Source organism: Macrotis lagotis, chromosome X, assembly GCF_037893015.1.
Source record: "Macrotis lagotis isolate mMagLag1 chromosome X, bilby.v1.9.chrom.fasta, whole genome shotgun sequence".
NCBI lineage: Eukaryota > Metazoa > Chordata > Mammalia > Peramelemorphia > Peramelidae > Macrotis > Macrotis lagotis.
This window is the reverse complement of record NC_133666.1, coordinates 610,943,019-610,960,874: the sequence shown is the minus strand read 5'-3', so window position 1 is coordinate 610,960,874 and position 17,856 is coordinate 610,943,019. Positions and strand designations below refer to the sequence as shown.

Sequence of the window (17,856 nt, the reverse complement as noted above, 5' to 3'; positions counted from 1 at the left end):
GCATCACTTCTATAGCAAATCCACCCAGTTGGTAGTTCAGCCTCTTCTCAACCTCCAAGAAGGGGGACCAACTACTTCTCTAGGTAATTCATTTAATTTTTGAGCAACTCTTGAAAATGTTCCTGATATTGAACCTCTTTTCAAATTTATCTCTTTTCAACTCCTGCCTGTTGTTCTTGATTCTTTCCTCTAGCATTTCTCCACAGGAAGGAGATATATCTTTCATGTCCCCTGGTATCTTCTCTTTTCTAAGTTGAACATACCCAATTCTTTCAGGGAACTGTAGAATGACATGAACTTAAGACTCTTTACCACTCTATTATCTGTCTTCTAGACATATCCTAGCATACCAGTTTCTTTCTTAAGTCATAATACCCAGACCGGAATAATCTGACTGGAATATAGCATAGAGGAAGCCTCATCTTCCTATTCCTTGAAGCCAGACCTCTTTCAATTGAATCAAAATTCACATTAGATTTGGGGACTACTCTTATCACATTTATGATGTAAATTGAGCTTGCAATTCATTAGAAAATCTAAACCTTTTTCAAATACCAGTTGTCTATCCATTTCTCCTCAAATTATACATGTGAAATTACTTTTTGCTACCTGAATGCAAGACCTGATATTTATTATCTCTGTTGAATTTCATGTTTTTAGATTTACCTCAAAGCTTTAGACTGTTAACATCCTTTTGTATTCTGATTCTATCATTCATTATATTCCGTTTTTTCAGTCTTGTGTGATCTGAAAATTTATTGTGAACATATCAATGTTTTCATTGAAATCACTGATTTAAAAAAGATCCAATAACAGAGGTCAGGCACCAAACCCTAAGATAATCTGCTGGACACTTCCTGCAATGTAACCTTGAACTATTTATACTTCTTTCTTAAGTTCACCCATTAGTACTAAATCACACCCATTGAATACTGAGGATTCGCATTAAGCCTAGGTTAATAACCAGGAGTATAACTATTTCAGGGAAATGAATTAACTCTCCTTTGAGCTACTATAGTGTTAATTTTTTGAATTTTTTTTATTTTATATTATTACAATAAACTTATTGTGAGAGTAATCGTAAACCCCCCTCCTGCCAAATGGGATGAGGAACCTCAGGAACAGTGAGAAAAGAAAAAAATAAGTGTACTTCAGTCTGTGTTTAGATTCCAATGGCTCTGTCTCAGGGATAAGTTGCATTCCCCATCATAGCTACCAGAGAAGTTGCTTCAATATTTTTCCCACAGCTGCTATCACTAACTGTATTTCCCTCTATGCTATTCCTCCCCACTTTCATCTATTCCATTCTCTATCACCTTTCATCCTGTCCCATCTGAGTACCCTCTCCCACAATCTTCCCTCTTTTCCTTCCCTGTTCCCCCTTATCCTATCCCTTTTTTCTCATTTTTTCTAGGGTGAGATAGATTTCTATATCCTATTAAGTGTTTATGTTATTTCCCCTCCGAGCCATGTCTGATGAGAATGAAGGTCCACTCATTCCTACTCATCTTCCCCCATTCCACTCCATTGTAAAAGCTTTTTCTTGACTCTTATGTGAAATATCTTACAGCCCATTCTTCCTCTCCTTTCTCTTCCTCCCAGTACTTTCCTTTATCATCCATTGACTCCTTCTTTTTACTATATTATACTATTATATTCAGCTTCTTCCTGTGCCTTGTCTATATATGCTCCTTCTAACTGCTCTTATGAATGAGAAAGTTCATTTGAGTTATCAGTATCTTCTTCCCATGCAGGAATACAAACAGTTCAACATCATTAAGTTCCTCATAATTAGTCCTTCTTGTCCACCCTCTCTGTGGTTCACCTGAGTCCTGTACCTGGAGATCAAACTTTTTGTTAAGCTCTGGTTGTTTCAGTAGGAAAATTTGAAAGCCCCCTGTGTGACTGAAAGTTCATCTTTTCCCCTGAAAGAGGATGTTCAGTTTTTCTGGGTAATTGATTCTCAGTTGTAAACCAAGATCTTTTGCCTTCCACAAATATCATATTCCAAAGCCCTCTGAGCCCTTAAAGTAGATGCTGCCAGATCCTGTGTAATCCTGACTATAGTGCCACAGTAGTTGAATTGCTTGTTTCTGGCAGCTTTTAGTATTTTATCTTTGACTTGGGAGTTCTGGAGTTTGGCTATAATATTCCTGGAAGTTTTTCTTTTGGGATCTCTTTCAGGAGATGATTGCTGAATTCCCTCAATTTCTATTTTACCCTCTGCTTCTAGGATCTCAGGGCAATTTTGCTGTATTATTTCTTGAAAAATGAAGTCTAGGCCCTTTTCCTGGTCATGACTTTCAGGTAGTCCAATAATTTTTAAATTATCTCTTCTGGATCTGTTTTCAAGGTCAGTTGTTTTTCCAATGAATTATTTCACGTTTTATTTTTTCCTGATTTCTCACAAAGTCATCAGCTTCCTTTAGTTCCATTCTGCATTTGAAGGAGTGATTTTCTTCAGAGAGATTTTTTATCTTTTTTTCCAGCTGGCCAATCCTGCTTTTTAAGGCATTCTTCTCATTTCTCTTACGTGTTGCTTTTTCCATTTGGCCTAAATGGGTTTTTAACATATTACTTTCTTCAGTATTTTTTATTATTTCTTTCACCAAGTTGCTGACTTGGTTTTCTTGATTTATCTGAATTGTTCTCATTTCTCCTCCCAATTTTTCTGCTTCCTCTCTTAATTGCTTTTCAAAATCTTTTTTGAGCTCATCCATAGCCTGAGCCCATTTTCTATTTCTCTTGGAGGTTTTAGAAACAGAAACTTCAATTTTGTCATCATCTGAGTATGCATTTTGATCCTCCATGGGACCACAGTAATTTTCTGTGGTCTGATTCTTCTTTTTCTGTAGTTTGCTCATTTCCTCAGCCTATGACTTAGCACACATTCAAAGCTTTTGGGGGCAACCCATAGGGATCTTAATTCCTCCAAGGTCTTATGAGAGGCTCTGATTGCACTTGTGCCTGTGTATAGGTCCTCTTCTCTGCCCTGGAGCTGTGAGGAGGATCCCTGCTCTGCTATGGTGGTGTTGTGGGGGCCCAGACTGTACCCTGGAACTGAGTGTGGGCAAAAAGCAGAGTCCTGACCCAGGGATAGAAGATAGACCTCTGTGGTCTCTTCTGACCCCCTTACTGCCTATGGGTTGAGAGCTTTGGATGTGCTGAGTGGCTCTGCCGACACCTGCTGCCAGTTCTCATTGCAAGGCTGCTCTGAGCTCAGAGCTACACTCTGCACTCACTCTAGTGCAGCAGAGTTCTCTCACCACCCCTTCCCGATGAGTAAACTACCTGCTCTGCTACAGATCCAAGTACCTGGTCCTGCTGTGGCTTGGCTGCAGCTTTTTCCAACACTCTGTCCTGGTGGAACAGACCTGTCCTGGAGATCTTCTAAAGTTGTCTTGGATTGGGAAATTATATCACTCAGTCTTTCTGTGGGTTCTGCCCCTCTAGATTTTGGCTAGAGTCATAATTTGACAACTTTTGGAGGTTTTGGTGGAATGAGTTTCTGGGAATTCCTGCCTTCATGCTGCCATCTTGGCTCTGCCAGCCTATCATAATATCTTAATGGTAAAAATTATCTTCAAGTTGAGCATTCTTGTTTTTGCTCATCACTATCTTTTTAATATGCAGCTAATAGTGTAAAACTTCATCCCAAGGCATCAACAATAAAAAAAAAAACAATTCCCCCTGTCCCCCCAAGACACAACAAAGACAAAAAAGACCCAATGGGGAGAACGGACCCAGTGGGCAGCTTGAGCCACATAGGGGAATTAGAACAGGCTCTCATATTGTCCCCCTGGGGATATGGGCAGCTTGTGCAGAGACATCATGTTCCCTTCCAGGTGGCCTCCTCCAATGTTGAACACCAGCTCTGCCTTTCTGGAAAGCTCCAGTTTCTGCTTGGTGTACCCAGGGGGCATCTTCAGCTCACGCTCCCAGTTCTTGGAGCCCAGATTGAGAACAACAAGTAATCACTCATTCTTGTCCCAATTCACAAGTAGACAAAGAGGTTCAAAGAAATCAACTGGGGTGGACAGGATCAGGAAGTCTCCATGTAACAAGTATCACTCCTTGCCTCAGATGTCACTCAGTTTGTGGAATAGAGTGTGGATGGAGTTGGGGTGATCCTTCTGACCCTGGACAGTCATGTTGAGGTTAACAGCCTGAGAAGGCCAGTTTTAGCAGGTTGTCCAGGTAGAGTGGCTGCCTGTAAACCAATTTCATCCCCATAACTAAAGATAGGTGTTTCAGGAAGTGTGAACAGCAACAGGTGATAGAGGTGGACAATACGAGCAGGCACGTTGGAGGCCAAATGTCCATCCTGAAAATATGTCCAAGCATACCAGCCATGACCAGTGGCATTCAGGCAGTGATTGATCAATTCTTTCAGTTCTTTCACCAAGGAGCTCATTCTTCCAAAGTCCTCCAGATATGAGCTGCTCAGCAGGTCAGCATTACTCAGCAAACTCCTGACCTTAGAAAGGTCTGAGGCTCCTGTGCCTGCAATCAGGAACCTGTCATCACTGATGCTATGAGTAAGGTTAGTACACTAAGACAGGAAGAAAGATGCATCTGTTAGGTTCTGAACATTGTGGACCTGGATACCATTTACACCAGCCTTCATAGCTCAGGGTTTCCTTCATCTTCCCATTCACTTCATCATGCTGACTGTCCAAAAAACCATAGTTTTTGCTTACTTTGGAATTTGGGGGTGAGATCCAGGACAATGTAGATGTCCTTTTTCTTGGCTGCCTCCAAGAGGAGGATGAACTCTTCCTTGGAGCCCATGTTGGGGTCAGTCTCCTACAGATTGGTCTTGGGAAGGTCATCTTCAAAGTTCTGGTGCATGGGCCTCAATAGCACCTTGAGATGGCTCAGGTAATCAAGGTGAGCTTTCATCCTGGCTAGGCTCCCATTGGCTTTGTCCTACTGGTGTGAAATGCCCTAGATGCAGTAGAGAATGCCCTGTTGCCACCAACAGTGCATGGGCAGCTTGCCACAGCACTGAGCCTGAATGCTAATAACCACGGTGCTGCCAAGCATATCCAGCCAGCCCAGTCAGAAGAGCAACAGCAGGGCCCAGCTGATGCACACCCAGACTGGGGCTGCTGGGCACCTTCAGCAGCTTCTCCTTGGACAGCCTGGTGAACTTGGTGGCATTTACCTTGACCACCTTGACCTTGACTGAGGCCACCCCGGCTGCTTTCATGAGCCACTTCTTAGGCTCCAGCTCATTGAGCTCCACCTCCATCATGTCCACTTTGGCCTCTTGGCTCATGATGTTGTGGATGGCAAGGGCCTCAATCTTGCCCTGAGCTTTTCTGGCTGTGATCACAAGTCTAAGTTGAGCATTCTTAAGACTCTAGAGAAAGAGTTATTCTTCTGACATAAAGAATTATTGTTTTGAGAACCACTCTTCTTTTCCATATTTATCTGAGTAAAGCTAAGCAATATTCAGAATGACAAGTGAGTGCAAAGCTTTTCCTATCATTTTTGTTCACTCTTGTATGATTCTTAAAGGGTTTAGAGGTATCTGGTGATATAGAGCACCCCCCCTAGAAAAAAAAATTTAGATTTGGTATACCACTTATTTACTGTGAAACCTTTGGTTAGATGCATCTACAGTATGGATCTCATTTTCTTCAACTTTAAAATGGAGTTAATGATAATACTTGCCACACTTGTCACAGAAATACTTGTCAAAGAATTGTTATAGAGGTCCTTTCTAATGGCACAGCTTTGTGGATTTCTAATTTATAAAATTTAAATAAATTTTAAAAATAATTTTTCTCTTCTCTCTTATTTTTTTAATATTAGTCTCGTGTTTAAAGTACATTGTTTTAGAGACACAGCCATGTAGACTTTCCATTTCCTATGTCAGTGGTAGTAGGTGATTAAATAAGATTATGGAAAACTAGTATCCCTTTGTGACTGATAACTTTGTTACTAAGTCAGACTTTTCTTTTAACATTTATCTGTTGACTGTTAGTTTACATACAATATTTCTTATTTATTCTTGTATAGATTTAATTACTTGTTTCTGTCAGACTATTCTATATTATAGTTTTTAGGTTGAAATTTAATGCTTAGTTTTTCATTATAATTTAAACATTTATACACTTAGAGAATTTAGAGGTTTTATGGAGCATGGAGTATTAGACCTGAGAGTAACTTTTAAGCACACAACACAGAAATTTAAAACATTTAGGATTAGAAGTAGAAGAGATTTTAGATACCTTCTAGTTCATCTTCTTCATTTATCAGAAAATAAATGAAGGCTTCTCTAAGACCCAATCCTTATTCCCAGTCTAGTAGTCTTTCATTCATATCATGCTGCCTTCTGAAGTATTTCATAGAACTTTTAAAGTCCTAAGGAACTCAGGGAGTCTTTAATTTTTCATTATCTGAGGCACAATTTTAACCAATATTCAACATCAGTGTTACAACTACTTGAATTTTCCAAATAACTGAAATGGATCCTTTAAATATATAAAATCATTCTACTTTCTTTGATGGAGTCTTATAAAATATATAAGATACTATTTAATCAGAGTGCTTTGAAAATAACTTAACCTTTTATTAATGACTTATAATCATCATTAAGAAATTCACTTAATTTGCTAATTTTTAATGTTGTGCTGTCAGGTGCTGAAGAATGAAGGACTGTTAGTTCTGAAAGTCAGTGCACTTAGGCTTTTATTATTCTTCAGTCTACTTTATGTCATCCTTCTGTTTGTTCTCTCACTGTGAATTATCATTTATTTTTTCTATCATTGTGCCATTTAGCCATAGAATGGCAGGCATATCCTTACTGAGGAGGTTAATGTGGTATTATTGGAAAAAACCCTATATTAGGGAATTTCCCAAAACATTGAGAAGTTGTCATATGGCCAATCTGTGAGATGACAATCTATAGTCCTCTGCTTCCTTACTGTGAGGCCATCTCTTTATCTCTGAGGTTACACTGTCTGTCAGGATTAAATTTACTAGAAATAAATATAAAATTCTAAATATGGGCTCAAAAAATCAACAGCAGAAATACAGGATAAGATAGGTATGACTAGCCAGATTCATGTAGGGAAAAAGGATGAATTTTTTAGGTTCATATCACATTCCATATATATATCAGCAATGTGACATGACAGCACTCCCTCCTCCCCTCCACAAAAAAAAGATAACCCGATTTCAATCAGCATAAGTGAAGGTAGAGTGTCCAGAATGAGGGAAGTGACAGACTTTAGGTTTTGCTATTCATCAGAATTCAAACCAAACATTATATTCATGTTGAGATGCCATAGTTTTTGAAGGACATTGATTGACATTCCAGAGAAGGGAAATTGGGATTATGTTTGTATCAGACCAGATAAAGATTTGTGGAATAAAGATTTGTGGTAGAAGAAAAGGTTTATTATAGCTTTTGTCAAATATGTGAAGGGCTGTCATATAGGAAAGAGATTAGATATGTTTTGGTTCACCACAGAAGCAGAACCATGGGTAGAAATTAGAAGAGAGATAGTTTGACTCTTTATAAGGGAAAACTTCCTAACATTCTGAGAACTCTAAAAGCAGAACTGAACTGCCTATGGAGCCAGTGAATTTCTCCTTAAATCTTAAATAGAGGTTACATGATAGCTGATTAAGTATATTGTGTTTGGCCTGTTGGGGGCTAATGCTCTGAGGTAACTTACAAATCTGAGCTTCTGGCGATATTTTGATTTTGTGACTTTGACATGACAGGTGAGATGTCAAAGAGGCAAAGATATCATATGGTGGGACAATCATGAAAATGAATACAGAAGAGTTGACTATCTATTTTTATTACTCTTTTGAGTTTGTGAGCTCTCCCTTGCACAAATAGAAACAGATATCACCTGACTTAATTAAAGTCCTGCATTGTTTTTCTATTAGCTCTTTATGCAACATCAACAGTAAAATTGTTAGGAAATGCATTTTAATAGATTGATCCAAATTTTCTGCCATGAACAGTGGGCATAAAGGAAGAAACATTTCTTCTGAGACTCTTAAAATCATTTATCAAACTTTCTATTTCAAGTTGCCAAATCCATTTTCAGAGCATAGTCCCAGGGCAGTGTGGAAGTGGTAATAGTTATTATTGATATTAATAATAAGGCCATTTGCAACTACAACTACTTAGAAGCAGCCACTTAATTCATTTCCAACTCTTCTGACCCCCAGTTCTTCTCTCCGCCAGGAGCATGACAGAATCTGCTTCACATGGTATGGAATCACATGGTCAATTATATTTAATAAATTAAAGGAGGGATTGTGTTTTTTCTAGATAGATTTTAGTCAGGAGGAGGAAATACGTACATTATTTAAATGATTTATCATTTCCCATGTATTCTGCTTGAATACCTTTAGCATATAGAAAATTATTTCTTTAATAAATAATTTAAGTTCCATTTTAGGACTGTTTTCTCTGAGGAAGGTCTTCCCTTGAGTGGCAATTTCCCCTTCTTCTAATCCCTCTTTTTTCACTTCAATTGCCTGAATACTTATCAAATACCCTTTATGAGAAAAGCTCTTTAGTTTTGCCAATTAGAGATTTTCAAATGAAGCCTAATCCCATACAACCCTTATAATGTTTTTAGACCATTTATACACTATATATTTTGTCATCTTTATGATAGCTTGGCATTGTGAAAGGAGTTTTAAACTTAGATTTAAAATTTTTGGGTTTGAATTCAAGCTCCACTAGGTAAAGATATGGAAAGTCCCTTAGATTCAAAACTATATTCATCAACTTAGATTTGGAAGGGACCTTGAAGTCATCCCAAGGTTTTGTTTTGATTTTTAGGTTTTTGCAAAGTAAATGGGGTTAAGTGGCTTGCCCAAGGCCACACAGCTAGGTAATTATTAAGTGTCTGAGACCAGATTTGAACCCAGGTACTCCTGACTCCAAGGCCAGTGCTTTATCCACTACGCCACCTAGCTGCCCCATCCCAAGGTTTTTAAGTGAAATGGATAGAAGTGATAAGTGAGGTTGGATAACAATAGGAAACCTCTTTCTCCAGAAAGCAGATGGGGTTTATTTATTGTTTGTTGTAAGCCTGGCTTTGTCACTCATGACTACTGAGGTCCCTTTGGGGCTCTCATTCTTAAATAAAGATAACTACAAAATCAAGACTATCAGAAATGCTGAATTGAAGGATTAGAATAGCATTTTTATTGTACTTTAAGGTTTGGAAAGTGTTTTATATGTTATCTCATTTCTTGGGAGCCTGAGACTTAGAGTTTACAAGTAACTTGCCCTAGACCACCATGGTTACTAAGTGCCTGAGCCTGGATTTGGACTCAAGTCTTTAAGACTGTCAATATCCACTCTAACCCTAGAAATTGATTGCCACAGGCAAGGAGAACTAAGGAACACAAAAAGGGTTATTTTGGCTGTCCTGAAAAATAACTGAGAATCAGAAAAAGAAAAGTACTTGGGTTGGATGAGATGATAATGATTGAAACCAGAGAGAAACTAGAACTGCTAAATTCTTTTTGCTTCTGTTTTCCCTGTGGAGGAGAATGTACTGGAGTCGCAGAACAAATATGACAAATAGGGAACTGATAAATTAGGAGACTAAAGAGCACCTCTCTGCTCTTAATCAATTTAAGTCACCTGTTCACATGAACAATAAACTTAGGCTTCAAAAATCCTGGGAAGATAGTGAGCCTCTGTTAGTCACATTTGAAAGATCTTAGAAATGATTAACACAGAAATATGTTAAACATGATTCTACACATACAACCTATGTCATATTGGTCCTGCCATGGGATGGTGGGGGGGGCAAAGGGAGAGTGGTAGAAAAATGGGGTACTCAATAGTTTGCAAAAGGATGAATATTGAAAACTATTTTTGGATGTAATTGGAAATAAAATAAAAGAAATTAAAAAAAATCATGGAAAGAAGAAAAGCTACTGTGGATATGGAGAAGATCAAATGTTTTCCCAGTTTGCAAAACTAGAAGAGAATGGAATATGTAATCATTAAATTAGTGAGTGTGATCCTGATTCCTAGGAAATTTCTCAAATGCAGTCTTTTTCATTTATTTATTTATTTGTCCACTCACTCACTCATTCATTCATTCATTCATTCATTTGTTTATTTATTTATTTTTTAGGTTTTTGCAAGGGAAATGGGGTTAAGTGGCTTGCCCAAGGCCACACAGCTAGGTAATTTTTAAGTGTCTGAGACCAGATTTGAACCCAGGTACTCCTGACTCCAGGGCTAGTGCTTTTCCCACTATGCCACCTAGCCATCCCTCTCAAATGTATTATTAAAGCCATATAAAGTAAACATCTAGAAGGGAAAGCAGTGATCAACATGATTTCAGCAAGAACAGATTTTGCTGTTTTTTCATATTTAACATGATTACCAAATTAGTAGACTTGGAGATATAATTATCTAGATTTTTAGCAAAATGTTTGATAAAGTATTCCATGTTATTCTTTTGGTTCAGTATCAACTTGGAAAGGATGACCTCTAGTTGAGTGCCCTGGGAATCCATGCTTGTTTCCCTACTTTTTTTTTTAACAGTTTTTCTTATCAATTTAGATAAAGACATAACAGATTTTTGAATAATACTATACTGAGAAGTATAGCTAACACCCTGGATGGCAGAATTGAGATTGAACAAGATTTAGATAGGCTGGAACATTGAGTTCAATCTAATTAAGATGAAATTTAATATGGATAAATATAGTTTTGCAATTGAGTTCTAAAATCAGCAATTAGTTAATAGTCCAGGTTAGAAATGGCATTCTTACGTTTTAGTTTGTCTGAAAAAAATCCAAAGGCTTTAGTGAACTGGGAAGCTCAGTATGAGTTAGCAGTATGATGTGACAATCACTAAAGCTAATAGGATTTGACTCTACATTGAGAGACGTAGCTTCTAGCAATAGAGGTGTTAAGCCTGCTATATTCTGCTGTGATTTCTTACACCCTATCTAGACTATGATGTATTATTGTTCTGGGAAGCATAATTTAGCAAAGACATTGATGAGGTAGAAAAAATATCTAGAAGAGGGCAACCAGAATGGCAAAGGGCCTTGAGAGTTGATGTCCTAAGATTGGGAAATAGAATACTCTAAGGGAATATAACTTTTCCCACATTTGAATAATCTTCATGTAGAATGATTTGGTGACTTCCTCTCATATAAAGTGAGAAGGTTGGACTTAAATGATCTTTGAGGTCCCTTTCAGTTTTAAAATCTATGTTCTTTAGATTCTTTCTACATGCCCTGAAAGAAGGTGGAAATTGCAAAGAGACAATTAGAGCCATTCACAAGTAGAATGCAGTGTCTTAGAGACTAGTTTGTTCTTCACTCATTGGAAGTCTTTAAGCAGAAGCTGGATGGACAATTGTTGGGAGCATTCATTTTGGTGGATATGGGTTAGAGTAGATCTTTGCTAAGGTCCTTCTAGACTCTGGAATTCTCTCATTTTATGATCTAATCTAACACTCATTTTATCTGTAATGAAACTGGTAGCCAGAGAGTTGAAATGATTTGCCAAATTGTCATATCCTTGGAAAATCACACAACCTGGTTTCATGTAACCACTTTCTAATCTGCTTCTTTCACATTTAAGATGGTCAAATGAGATAAAGGATATGATATTTCCTCAAAATTGTACAATATTGTATAAATTTGAGATGATCACTGTTTTGGGAAATTCATTCTTTCATTAGAATGTGTCCTCTTACAATACAAATCATGCCATAATGGAAAGTCTTCTTAAGTTTCTGTGGCTATCACCACCTTTTATATGTCATTTTACTAGCATTGTGTATGCTTTGATTAATAGTCCATTTGAAGACTTCTACTATAAAATTTTCCATTAATACTGGAGAAGGATATGCAAATGTTTGTGCTTTGCTGGCCTTCATAGAACTCGGGTCATCTGTATACCATGATAAAGCATCTAGAGTCTTAGGAGGATTATTATTATTTTTTTTTGCAAGACAATGGAGTTAAATGACTTTCCCAAAGTCACACAGCTAAGTAGTTATTAAGTGTCTGAGGCTGAACTTGAACTCAGGTCCTCCTGAATCCAAGGTTGAAGCTCTCTGTCCAATGCTCCACCTAGCTGCCCCAAGGATTATGATTATTGTTTTCTACAGGAAAGAATAAAGTATATGTAAATGGGTAGTCAATATTCTTTACCTGTCTTATATTTTTTAAATAATCTTTTGATTATAGAGAGCATCTCACTTTCTGCAGTGAATGAATACAAAAATGAAAATTGCAATAGTGCCTGTTGTCAAGATGTTTATAATCTCAAAGGGGATATAATACATGAATTCAAATAAGCATAGTATAAAAGAGATCCTGATACATTCATAGGAGTATAAATTACTGTTGTATCATGAGGGAGAGATCATTTTCAGATAGATTTAGAAAGTCTTCATGAAAAAGTTCACATGTACTTGGATTCTGAAGGATCAGTAGACTTTCAATAATGATATGAACAGAGATATATCAATAGAAAAGTAGGGGTACAAGAAACAGTTTATGTTGTCTTGATTACATGCACTTCATGGAAAGGAAAGCAGTATGTTATAAAAGTCAAAAGTAATATGTTGGTAGATTGTGGAAGGCTCCGAGTGCCAAGCTCACGGGTGTGGATTTTATGTCATAACCATTGAAGAACTTTTCATTGCCAAGAATGAGAAAAACTTTTACAGAGTAAAGCATCTTGTCTGGGATCTCATACCTATAAGCCATCTTCTTGGAGGCCCCATGTTGAATGGCTATTAAGCAATCATTAATTTTTTATTATGATATTTGGGACCTGAGTATTTTTAGAGATGTGTTTACTTGCAAGAAGTTAAGTTATTTCAATTCATTTAAACCTTAGTTAATTTTCAGTCAGTGAGCAATTGTTTAGCACTTATTACATGCCAGACAATATGTTGGTTATAGAAAGAAATTCAAAAACAGTTCTTGTTCTCAAGAAGCTCATGTTCTAAGAGATTAGTGGCAGCAGAGCCAAGATGGTGACATGAAGGGATCGAGTCTTAGGAGCTCTCTGATAAAAACTCATAAACTAAGGACTCTAACTAAACTTTCGAGAGACAGAACCCACAAAGGGACCCAGTGAGGCAGTTCTCCTACTCAAGATAACCTGGAAAAGAGCAGAAAGGCTCTGCTCCCCGGAGTCGGAGGGGCAGCCCGCTGGAGTGGTGGCCCGCCAGAGCGAAAGAACTTCAGCCTCCTGGAGGCAGCCCCAGGGTGCTGGGAGACGCGGCTCCCAGCAGCTGGGGAGTCTCCTGAGCTGCACCCTGGGGAGCACTGGGCACAAAGTGGGGGAATAGCAGGGGACCTCTGCCAGAGCAAGCACGTGGAGCCCAGCCCTCAGGGCACACAGCCAGCAGCTTGGTCTTTCGGCAGCCCAGACCTGGAAACAGAAGCTGGCGGAGCCAGTAAGCAGGAGCCCCCAGGGCATGAGCCCACTGAGCTAAGGGAGGGGAGTGAAGAGAGACTGCAGAGCTCTGTCCTCTGCCCCTGGAACAGGAAGCTGGGGCTCTGACCACATTCAGATCCTGATAGCAGTCTAGGACCCCCATAGAACAACAGGCCCCCTCCACCTCGGCCCGTGGCAGAGGGGGCCGCTTATGGTCATTCACAGACCAGGAGGGAGGACAGAACCTCACACACTGAGACCCTAGTGGGAGTGTCCCAAAAGCTCAGGAAGCACCCCAAAAACAGGCTTAGGCTGGGAAAATGAACAAGCAAAGAAACAACAGGAAGACCATTGAGAAATATTTTGCAGATGAGCCCAAGAAGGATCAAAATACTCAGTCTGAAGATGAGGAAGCACAAGCTCCTGCATCTAAAGATGACAAGAAAAACAGAAATTGGGCTCAGGCTATGATAGAGCTCAAAAAAGACTTTGAAAATCAAATGAGGGAGTTGGAAGAAAAACTGGGAAAAGAAAGGAGAGAGAAGCAGGAAAAACATGAAAATGAAGTCAGCAGCTTAGTCAAGGAAATCCAAAAAAATGCTGAAGAAAATACCATGCTAAAAAACAGCTTAGGTCAAATGGATAAAACAGTTCAAAAAGTTATTGAGGAGAAGAATGCTTTAAAAAGCAAAATTGGCCAGATGGAAAAAGAGATAAGAAAACTCTCTGAGGAGAATAAATCCTTCAGACAAAAAATAGAATTCAGGGAGATTGATGAATTTACCAGAAATCAGGAATCAATACTTCAAAACCAAAAAAATGAAAAATTAGAAGAAAATGTGAAATATCTCATTGAAAAAACAACTGATATGGAAAACAGACTTAGGAAAGATAATTTGAAAATTATTGGAATACCTGAAAGTCATGATCAGGAAAAGAGCCTTGACATCATTTTCAAAGAATTACTACAGGAAAATTTCCCTGATATTCTAGAAGCAGAGGGCAAAATAGAAATGGAGAGAATCCACCTATCCCCCTGAGAAAGAGATCCCAAAAAACCAACCCCCAGGAATATTGTAGCCCAGTTCCAGAACTCCCAAGTCAAAGAAAAAATATTACAAGCAGCCAGAAGGACTCAGTTCAAATATCATGGAGCTGCAGTCAGGATCACACAGGACTTAGCAGCAGCTACAGTGGAAACTCATAGGGCTTGGAATACAATATACCGGAAGGCAAAAGAGCTTAGAATGAAGCCAAGAATGAACTACCCAGCAAGGCTGAATGTCCTCTTCCAGGGAAAAGGATGGACTTTCAATGAACCAGGGGAATTTCAAAGGTTCCTTTTGGAATGGCCAGAGCTGAACAGAAGGTTTGATCTTCAGATACAGGACTCAGATTCATCTGACAGACACCTTGGGGATGCTCTCCCGAATCTTGGAGACAGACCATTTTGCCCTAGTGATTCACGAACAGATTCAGTATCACAGCAATGGTAACTCCAAAGGCAGATGGTGTTCGGTGTTGTCACAGCCATTGATCTGCTCAATTTTGTGGTTGCCCGAGAAAGAGAACAGATGACAAATTAATCTGGAGTCCTCTGCAAAAAAAAATGCTGCTAAAAGGAAAATTGCAAAGTCATCTAATTATTTCTTCTTCTCTTTTTCTACTAACTTGGAGTGTTCTTATCATTTGAGTTTCTTGAATTGGCGTTTTTTAACATCAAGGGATAAACTTGCTCTGTGAACAAAAAATGAATATTTCTTAAATCTTTTGCCAATAAATAACATTTAGGGTTGCATTTGACCTAGTAAAGAAGCATTAATCTTAAAAAAAAAAGAAGCTCATGTTCTAATGAGGGAGACAACATTCAAATTCTTGATATATGCCAGATGAAAATATATTTTGAAGGTAATATATGGAAGGTAGTGTGTGTGTATATATGTGTGTATGATGTGGGATGTATCTGTGGTATGTGCACGTATGTGTGTATGTGTGGGTGTGTATGTCTTTTGACTCCTGAAGATAGTCAGTAGGCACAGGTAAGGAAGGCAAACATTCCAGGCATGTTAGGACTTTAAATATCAAATAGAATTTTATATTTGATTATGGAGGTAACAGGGAACCTTTGGAGACAGTCAAGTTAGGGTATGTGACATGGCAGACCATTGCTTTGGGAAGATCACATTGGCAGAGAATTGGAAAATAAATTGGAGTTAGTAGGGATGGGGCAGTGAGATAAATTATAGGTCTTTTGCATAAGTTTAGGTAAGAAATTCTGAGGACCTGGATCAGAATAGTGTCTTTGAGTGTACAGAGAAGGGACACAGGAGAAACATTGTGAAGGTGAAAGTGGCCAGATTTGGCCACAGATTGAATATGTGGCTTGAGTGACAATGAAGAGAGTAAAAGTACACTAATGTGAGCCTGGGTTGCTGGGAGAAGGGTGGTACCTTTGACAGTATTTTAAAAATTCAATTTTATTCTTTTCAATTAAGGAAAAAAATCTACTTTATCCCCCCCGTTAGTAGGAAATTAAAAAACAAACAAACCCCAAATGCCCTTTATAGTAAAAGGAAAGTAGGGAAAATTGGGAGTATTTACATAGGAATGAAATCAAGAGTTTGTTTTTGACTAAATACCTGTGGGGTATTAAATATGAGATACCATTCAGTAGTAACTATTTAATGCCCGTTATGTACTCCTCACTGTGTTAAGCTCTGGGTATATATATATATATAAATAAAAATGAAAACTAAGAGAGTTCTTGCCCTCAAGAAACTAAAATCTAATGGAAGAAAGCAATGTCCAAGTGAAAATTCAAAAGCAGGATGAGATGGAAAGTGAGGGCGAGGGAGAAGATACCACCAGACCTAGAGATGTGATGGAGAAGTCCAAAGAAGTTCAAAAACAGTGAGGCTGAGGGTGAGGAGACTGTACTAAACTCCTTCCTTAAATTGAGACTCAATGCTCTATTATTTTAATTTTTATCTCTATTTTCCACCCATATCCAGTCCATCCTTTTATAATAGCTCACAAAATAGTATTCTGTGGGTAAGTTTGATCATTCCATTCCCTTTGCTTAAAAATTTTCAGTCTTTCCTGATTGCTTTCAGAATAAAATACAAAATCCTTTAGCTGAACCCTTTACAGTTTCTTTATAACCTACCTTTTCATCCTATTTTAACATGCTATTTTTCATGAATTATCAGTCCCAATCTAAAGCAGCTACTAGCTCTTCTCTGAACTTGATGTCATTACCTGTAACTGTGCTTTTGTAGATATTCATACCCGGAATGCATTCCTCTTTCTTTTCGGTCTTGATGACTTCATTTTCTGCCTTCTTTCTGTCCATATTTATTTCACGTACCATTCCCTTCAGGATGCCTTTAATTATTTTCTTTTTTTAAAAAATTTATTTTTTTATCTTCATCCATTTATACATGCATATTTTTCAAGTTACAAAATTTCCCTCTACCCTCCATTCCTTCAGCAGGGAATAGTCAGGTTAGCATTTTATGTACATATTTTGTTAAAGATGTTTACAAATTAGCAATTTGGGACATGATGAATTAAGATTAAGGGAAAGAGATACATAAGAGATAATTTTTATAAAGTGTTCATCAGATTTGGAAGGGTTGTTTATTTTTTTCTGTGTGTTTTGTTTTTCTTCTTCTGGTTGGGGATAATATAGTCCATATTCAGTCAAATATAGTTGTCCTAGGTCTCGGGACTGCTGAGAGGAGCTGCTTCCATCAAGATTGTTCCTATCATAATGCTGTTGTTGATGTTTACATTGTTCTCTTGGTTTGCTCCCTTTGTTCAGCATCAGATCCCATAAGTCCTTCCTTGTTTCTCTAGAGTCCAACCCTTTATGGTTTCTTATAGAACATGAATATTCCATAGTATTCATGTCTTATAACTTGTTTAGCCATTCCCCAATTGATGGGCGTCCTCTCAATTTCCAATTCTTTGCCACTATAAAAAGAGCTGCTATGAATATTTTGGAACATGTAGGACTTTTCCCATTTTTATAATTTCTTCTGTTTATAGACCTAGAATTGGAATCGCTGGGTCAAGGGAAATGAACAGTTTTGTTACTCTTTGGGCATAGTTCCATCCTCTCTAGAATGGTTGGATCCATTCACAACTCCACCAGCAATGCAACCTGTCCAACATCGATCATATTCCCTTTTTTTCATCTTGGCTAATCTAATAGGTACGAGATGATACGTCATTGTTGTTTTAATTTACATTTCTCTAATCAATAGTGATTTGGAGCATTTTTTCATATGATTATATAAAGCTTTAATTTCTTCCTTTATATACTTTATATACCTTTATATACTTCCTTTATATACTTCCTTCATATAATTTGACTATTTATTAATTGGGGAATGACTTGTGACCTTATAAATTTGATGCAGTTCTTTATATAT

At 37.9% G+C, this 17,856-nt stretch overlaps 1 protein-coding gene and 1 pseudogene across 2 annotated transcripts in view; one reads left to right on the top strand and one right to left on the bottom strand.

Annotated features, from left to right (window-relative positions):
* Positions 1 to 17,856, top strand: part of TRAPPC9 (trafficking protein particle complex subunit 9) — a 1,041,075-nt gene that overhangs the window by 496,379 nt on the left and 526,840 nt on the right. The gene's annotated exons all lie outside the window — the stretch shown is intronic.
* Positions 3,774 to 5,281, bottom strand: LOC141496933 (amino acid transporter heavy chain SLC3A2 pseudogene; annotated as a pseudogene).